Source organism: Callorhinus ursinus, unplaced genomic scaffold (assembly GCF_003265705.2).
Source record: "Callorhinus ursinus isolate GAN/ISIS: 27379988/994484 unplaced genomic scaffold, GSC_fseal_2.0 scaffold707, whole genome shotgun sequence".
Taxonomy (NCBI): Eukaryota; Metazoa; Chordata; class Mammalia; order Carnivora; family Otariidae; genus Callorhinus; species Callorhinus ursinus.
This window is the reverse complement of record NW_027397762.1, coordinates 1-7,184: the sequence shown is the minus strand read 5'-3', so window position 1 is coordinate 7,184 and position 7,184 is coordinate 1. Positions and strand designations below refer to the sequence as shown.

Genomic DNA, 7,184 nt, shown 5'->3' with positions numbered 1-7,184 from the left:
GATAAAACATAAGTTTTTTTTTTTAAAGATTTTATTTATTTGAGAGAGTGAGAATGAGAGATGGAGAGAGAGAGCACATGAAAGGGGGGAGGGTCAGAGGGAGAAGCAGACTCCCTCCTGAGCAGGGAGCCTGATGTGGGACTCGATCCTGGGACTCCAGGATCATGACCTGAGCCGAAGGCAGTCGCTTAACCAACTGAGCCACCCAGGCGCCCCGATAAAACATAAGTTCTATATATTCTTCTCCTCCTACCCTATACCATTTCCTCCCCCAGCGAAAACCCTATCATCCATTGGATATCTCTCCCGGTCTTTTTATGTGTGTTTTGGTTTTATATACATGCATATATGGACACGTGCACACACATATGCATGTAAACATGTGTTCGCATATACACAAAATAATTGAATTTTATAATGTATGACTCTATGGGTAATATTCAGTGGTATGCAGGAGACAGCTCACAGTGGCTAGTGAGAATGAGTTGTGTACGTTTGTCCCCAACTCTGGATGTAGTGACATTACATTGGTGGCATGAAATCATCTATGCTAGGAGTGTTTATATAATGGAAATTGACAAACACTACAAGTCAGAACTATTTCTTTTCCTATGGAGCCAGTTTTTAACATTTAGCAGCACATCACTGTGCATGCACGTATGGGCATGCACGTATACACACATCCACACAACATCCACACACACAGCCACATGCACATACATGACTTACTAAGCATTTGTACTAGGCACCATGCTAAGTGCTTTTACATGTACTCTTAATATCACTTGGTAGATACTGAGCTAGCTTAATAGGCTAAAATTCCAACTATTCATTCTTTTGTTTCCCAAAAGAATGCATTTACCAGTATGCTACTGTATATCCTTTATCCTGAGAGATAGTTCATTGACCCACCACTATTTATTAGCTAGTCCATCCTTTCCCACTGGTCTAAGCTTTGCGCAGTGGCAGTATCGTAGCCAATGAGGTTTATCCGGGGTGCGATTATTGCTAATTGAAAACTTTTCCCACTAGTCTAAAATGCTTTTTATCATAAGTTTCCATTAGAATTTTCTGTAATGGAATGAAACATCTTAAATATATAGAAATCCACGAGTTTATAATGAAACTTAAAAAGGAAGTATTGGACATAACTGTAGGTTGCTTGTTTACTAACTCATCATTTTGAAAATTGATAACTAAAGCATTTAACTTGTCTTTCTTATATCAATTTAATAAGATAACTGAATAGTTGGTGAGGGAAAGTTTTTCTTTATGGAAGAATTCCAGTATTAAAAATGTTAGAATTTAGATTTAGTGTGGTGATTATTTTGCAATATATACACATACTGAATCATTATACCATACACCTGAAACTAATATAAAGTTGTATGCCAGTTATACCTCAATTAAAAAAAAAGTCAGAATTTTAAGAATCACCGTTGTTGCTACCCCTAATGAAACAATGGATTTAGGCAATAATCATCTATATTTTTTTTTAGCTGATGGTGAAACAGTCAGATATCATGTACTTCCTGATTTGATATAATAGAATGTATACAATATCATCTATGAAATATTTCTGCCCAATCCTCTAAATTAAACCTGAATCTAATTCAGCCCATAGATATAATTAGTACTTTACATAAAAGACGGAGATAGACAAGTTAAACAATACCATGAGAATGCAGCCAGCCAAATCTAAAATGTGGGATGTTCTTCATTAAAAATGTGACCTGATTTTTAAAAAGTTTTTATTTAGTTAGAATACAGTGTAATATTCATTTCAGGTGTCGAATTTAGTGATTCAGGTCTTACATATAATACCTGGTGCTCATCCCAGGTACCCTCCTTAATCCCCATCATCCATTTAACCCATCCCCCCACCTCTCCTCTCATAACCATCAGTTTATTCTCTATAGTTAAGGGTCTGTTTCTTGGTTTGTCTTTCTGTTCTTCCCCTCTATGTTCATTTGTTTTGTTTCTTAAATTCCACATATGAGTGAAATCATATGGTATTTGTCTTTCTCTGACTTACTTCGCTTAGCATAACATTCTTTAGCTCCGTTCTCCTCATTGCAAATTGCAAGATTTCTTTCTTTTTTTATGGCTGAGTAATATTCCATGGTGTATATATACCATATCTTCTTTATCCATTCATCAGTCGATGGACATTTGGGCTCTTTCCATAATCTGGCCATTGTTTATAATGATGCTGTAAACATTGGGGTGCATGTGTCCCTTAGAATCAGTATTTTTGTATCCTTTGAGTAAATACCCAGTCGTGTAATTGCTGGATTGTAGGGTAGTTCTATTTTTAAGTTTTTGAGGAAACTCCATACTGTTTTCTAGAGTGACTGCACCAGTTTGCATTCCCACCAACAGTGTAAGAAGGTTCCCCTTTCTCTGAATGCTCACCAACACCTGTTGTTTCCTGTGTTGTTAATTTTAGCTATTCTGACAGGTGTGAGGTGGTGTCTTATTGTAGTTTTGATTTGTATTTCCCTAATACAAAAATCTTTTTATGTGTATGTCCTCTTTGGAAAAATGTCTGTTCATGCCTTCTGCCCATTTTTAAACTGGATTATTTGTTTTTGGGGTGTTGAGTTTTATAAGTTCTTTATAGATTTTGGATGCCAATCCTTTATCAGATATGTCATTTGCAAATATCTTCTCCCCCTCCCAAAGGTTGCCTTTTAGTTTAGTTGATTGTTTCCTTCGTTGTGCAGAAGGTCTTTATCTTTTTTTTTTACTTTACCAAATTATTATTATTTTTTTCAAATTTTTATTTAAATTCTAGTTAATTAACATATAGGGTAATACTGGTTTCAGGAGTAGAATTTAGTGATTCATCACTTACATGTAACACCTAGTGCTCTACACAAGTTGCCCCCTTAAAACCCATTACCCAGAAGTTTTTTATCTTGATGAAGTCCCAAGAGTTTATTGTTGCTTTTGTTTCCCTTTCCTGAGGAGACATATCTTGTAAGAAGTTGCTATAGCTGATGTCAGAGTGGGTACTGTCTGTGTTCTCCTCTAAGATTTTGATGGTTTCCTGTCTCACATTTAGGTCTTTCATCTATTTTGAATTTATTTTTGTGTGTGGTGTAAGAAAGTGGTCCAGTTTCATTCTTTTGCATGTTGCTGTTCAGTTTTCCCAACACCATTTATTGAAGAGACTGTCTTTTTCCCATTGGATATTCTTTCCTCCTTTGTCAAAGATTAATTGACCATATGTTTGTGGGTTCATTTCTGGGTTTTCTAGTGACCTGATTCTTACAACAAATATAGCTAACCCTTGAACTACATGGGTTTGAACTTCATGGGTCCACTCATATGTGGATTTATTTTGGTAAGTACTGTAAATGTATTTTCTCTTTCTTATGATTTTTCTCTTTTTATTTTTAAGTTCTTATTTTAGTAACCCAGTGCTCATCATGACAGGTGTACTCCTTAATCCCTATCACATATTTCACCCATCCTGCCACCTCCCCTCTGGTAACCATCAGTTTGTTCTCTGTAGTTAAGAGTCTGTTTCTTGGTTTGCCTCTGTTTTTTCCCTAAGATGATTTGCTTTGTTTCTTAAATTCCACAAATAAGTGAAATCATATGGTATTTGTCTTTCTTGGACTGGCTTATTTCACTTAGCATTATATTCTCTAGCTTCATCCATGGCTTTGCAAATGACAAGATTTAATTCTTTTTTATGACTGAATAATATTCCTGTGTGTGTGTGTGTGTGTGTGTGTGTGTGTGTGTGTGTGTGTGAGACACATCTTTATCTGTTCATCAGTTGACGGACACTTGGGCTGCTTCCATAGTTTGCTGTTGTAAACAATGCTGCAATAAACATAGGGGTGCATGTAGCCCTTTGCATTAGTGTTTTTGTATTCTTTGGGTAAACACCCAGTGGTGTAATTGTTGGATTGTAGGGTGGTTCTATTTTAAAATTTTTGAGGAATCTCTGTACCATTTTCCAGAGTGGCTGCACCAGTTTGCATTCCTACCAACAGTATAAGAGGTTCCTTTTTCTCCACATCCTTGCCAACACCTGTTGTTTCTTGCATTTTTTATTTCAGCCATTCTGACAGGTGTGAGGTGGTCTTTCATTGTAGTTTTGATTTGTGTTTCCCTGATATTGAGTGATGTTAAGCAACTTTCCTGTGTCTGTCTGTCTGTCTGTCTTCTTTGGAGAAATATCTTTCATGTCTTCTGCCCAGTTTTTAATTGCATTATTTGTGGGTTGGTTTTTTTTTTTTTTTGGATGTTGAGTTGTATAAATTCTTTATATATCCTGGATGCTAACCTTTTATCAGATATATCATTTGCAAATATCTTCTCCTATTCAGTAGGTTGCCTTTTAGTTTTGTTGATTGTTTCCTTTGCTGTGCAGAAGCTTTTTATTTTCATATAGTTCCAATACTTTATTTTTCCTTTTATTTCCCTTGCCTCAGGAGACATATCTAGAAAAATATTGCTACAGTTGATGTCAGAGAAATTACTGCTTATGCTCTCTTCTAGGATTTTTATGGTTTCAGGCCTCACATTTAGGTCTTTAATCCATTTTGAGTTTATTTTTGTATATGGTGTAAGAAAGTGGTCCAGTTTCATTCTTCTGCATATTGCTGTCCGGTTTTCCCAACACCATTTATTGAAGAGACTGTCTCTTTCCCATTGGATATTCTTTCCTGCTTTGTCAAAGATTGGTTAACCATATAGTTGTGGGTTCATTTCTGGGTTTTCTGTTCTGTTTCATTGACCTATGTGTCTATTTTTATGCCAGTATCGTACTGTTTTGATTACTGTAGCTTTGTAGTATAACTTAAAATCTGGAATTGTAATACCATCAGCTTTGTTTTTCTTTTGTAAGATTATTTTGGCTATTTGGGATCTTTTGTGGCTCCATACAAATTTTAGGATTATTTGTTCTTGTTCTCTGAAAAATGCTATTGGTATCTTGATAGGGATTGCATTAAATGTGTAGATTGCTTTGGGTAGTATGGACATTTTAACAATATTTGTTCTTCCAGTCCATGAGCATAGAATGTCTTTCCATTTGTTTGTGTCATCTTCAATTTCTTTAATCGGTGTTTTATAGTTTTCAGAATACAGGTCTTTCACTTCCTTGGTTAAGTTTATTCCTAGTTATCTTATTTTTGGTGCAATTGTAAATGGGATTGTTTTCTTAATTTCTCTTTCTCTCACTTCATTATTAGTGTATAGAAGTGCAGCGGATTTCTGTACATTGATTTTTGTATACTGTGACCTCACTGAATTCATTTATCAATTCTAGTAGTTTTTTGGTGGTGTCTTTTGGGTTTTCTATATATAGTATCATGTCATCTTCAAATTTTGAAAGTTTTATTTCTTCCTTACCAATATGGATGCCTTTTATTCCTTTTTGTTGTCTAATTGCTGTGGCTAGGACTTCCAGTACCATGTTGAATAAAAGTGGTGAGAATGGACATCCTTATCTTGTCCCTGATCTTAGGGGGAAAGCTTTCAGTTTTTCCCCATTGAGTATGATGTTAGCTGTGGGTTTTTCATATATGGCCTTTATTATATTGAGGTATATTCCCTCTAAACCTACTTTGCAGAGGGTTTTTATCATGAATGGATGTTATACTTTGTCAAATGCTTTTTCTGTGTCTATTGAAATGATCATACGGTCTTTATCCTTTCTCTTGATGTGTTATATCACATTGACTGATGTCTTTCATTTTTCTTGCCTAATTTCTCTGACTAGGATTTCCAGTAGCATGTTGAAAAAAATGGTAAGAATGGGCATCCTTGGTTTTGTTCTTCATCTTAGAGGAAAAGGTTTCATCCGGTCACTGTTGAGTGTGATGTTAGGTGTGGGCTTGTCATAGGTGGCCCTTATTATGTTGAGGTACATTTCCTTTATATTCATTTTGTTGAGAGTTTTCATCATGAATGGATGTTGAATATTTTAAAATGTTTTTTCCATATCTATTGAGATGGTCATATGATTTTTATCCTTCATTTTGTTAATGTGTGGCTCTCAGTCAGCATCTAGATGGAGCATCTAGATTGGAAGCTGGACTCTCAGGCAGCAGCTTTTAAAGAATGAAAATATATCTCTTTAAGGATAGTCTAGGAGAGGGGCATTTTTGTCTAGTGCTTCTGTTCTGTGCCCTGGGTAGAAGTCATTTTATTTTCTTTTTTAAATTTTATTTTATTATGTTATGTTAATCACCATACATTACATCATTAGTTTTTGATGTAGTGTTCCATGATTCATTGTTTGCATATAACACCCAGTGCTCCATTCAATACGTGCCCTCTTTAATACCCATCACCAGGCCATTCCATCCCCCCACCCTCTCCCCTCTAGAACCCCAGTTTATTTCTCAGAGTCCATAGTCTCCCATGGTTCATCTCCCCCTCCAACTTCCCCCCTTCATATTTCCCTTCCTACTATCTTCTTCTTTCTTTTTTTTTTTAACATACAATGTATTATTTGTTTCCAAGGTACAGGTGTGTGATTCAACAGCCTTACACAATTCACAACGCTCACCATAGCACAGACCCTCCCCAGTGTCCATCACCCAACCACCTCATCCCTCCCACCCCCCACCACTCCAGCAACCCTCAGTTTGTTTCCTGAGATTAAGAATTCCTCATATCACTGAGATCATATGATACATGTCTGTCTCTGATTGACTTATTTCACTCAGCATAACTCCCTCCAGTTCCATCCACGTCGTTGCAAATGGCAACGATCTCATTCCTTTTCATGGCTGCATAATATTCCATTGTGTATATATACCACATCTTCTTTATCCATTCATCTGTCGATGGACATCTTGGCTCTTTCCACAGTTTGGCTATTATGGACAGTGCTGCTATAAACATTGGGGTGCACATACCCCTTCAGATTACAGCTTTGTAATAGAGCTTGAAGTCCAGAATTGTGATGCCACCAGCTTTGCTTTTCTTTTCAACATTCCTCTGGCTATTCGGGGTCTCTTCTGGTTCCATACAAATTTTAGGATTATTTGTTCCTTTTCTTTGAAAAAGTTGATGGTATTTTGATAGTGATTGCATTAAATGTGTAGATTCCTCTAGGTAGCTTTGACATCTTAACAATATTTGTTCTTCCAAGCAATATAAGCCTTCCTCAAGAAACAAGAAAGGTCTCAAATACACAACCTAACCCTACACCT

At 36.1% G+C, this 7,184-nt stretch overlaps 1 non-coding gene across 1 annotated transcript; it reads left to right on the top strand.

Annotated features, from left to right (window-relative positions):
* The first annotated feature begins 951 nt into the window (after nt 1–951).
* LOC112808477 (U4 spliceosomal RNA) lies at nt 952–1,089 on the top strand. Its single transcript, XR_012377394.1, has one exon. It is a non-coding gene; the product is annotated as a U4 spliceosomal RNA (small nuclear RNA).
* Nucleotides 1,090–7,184: the final 6,095 nt, after the last annotated feature.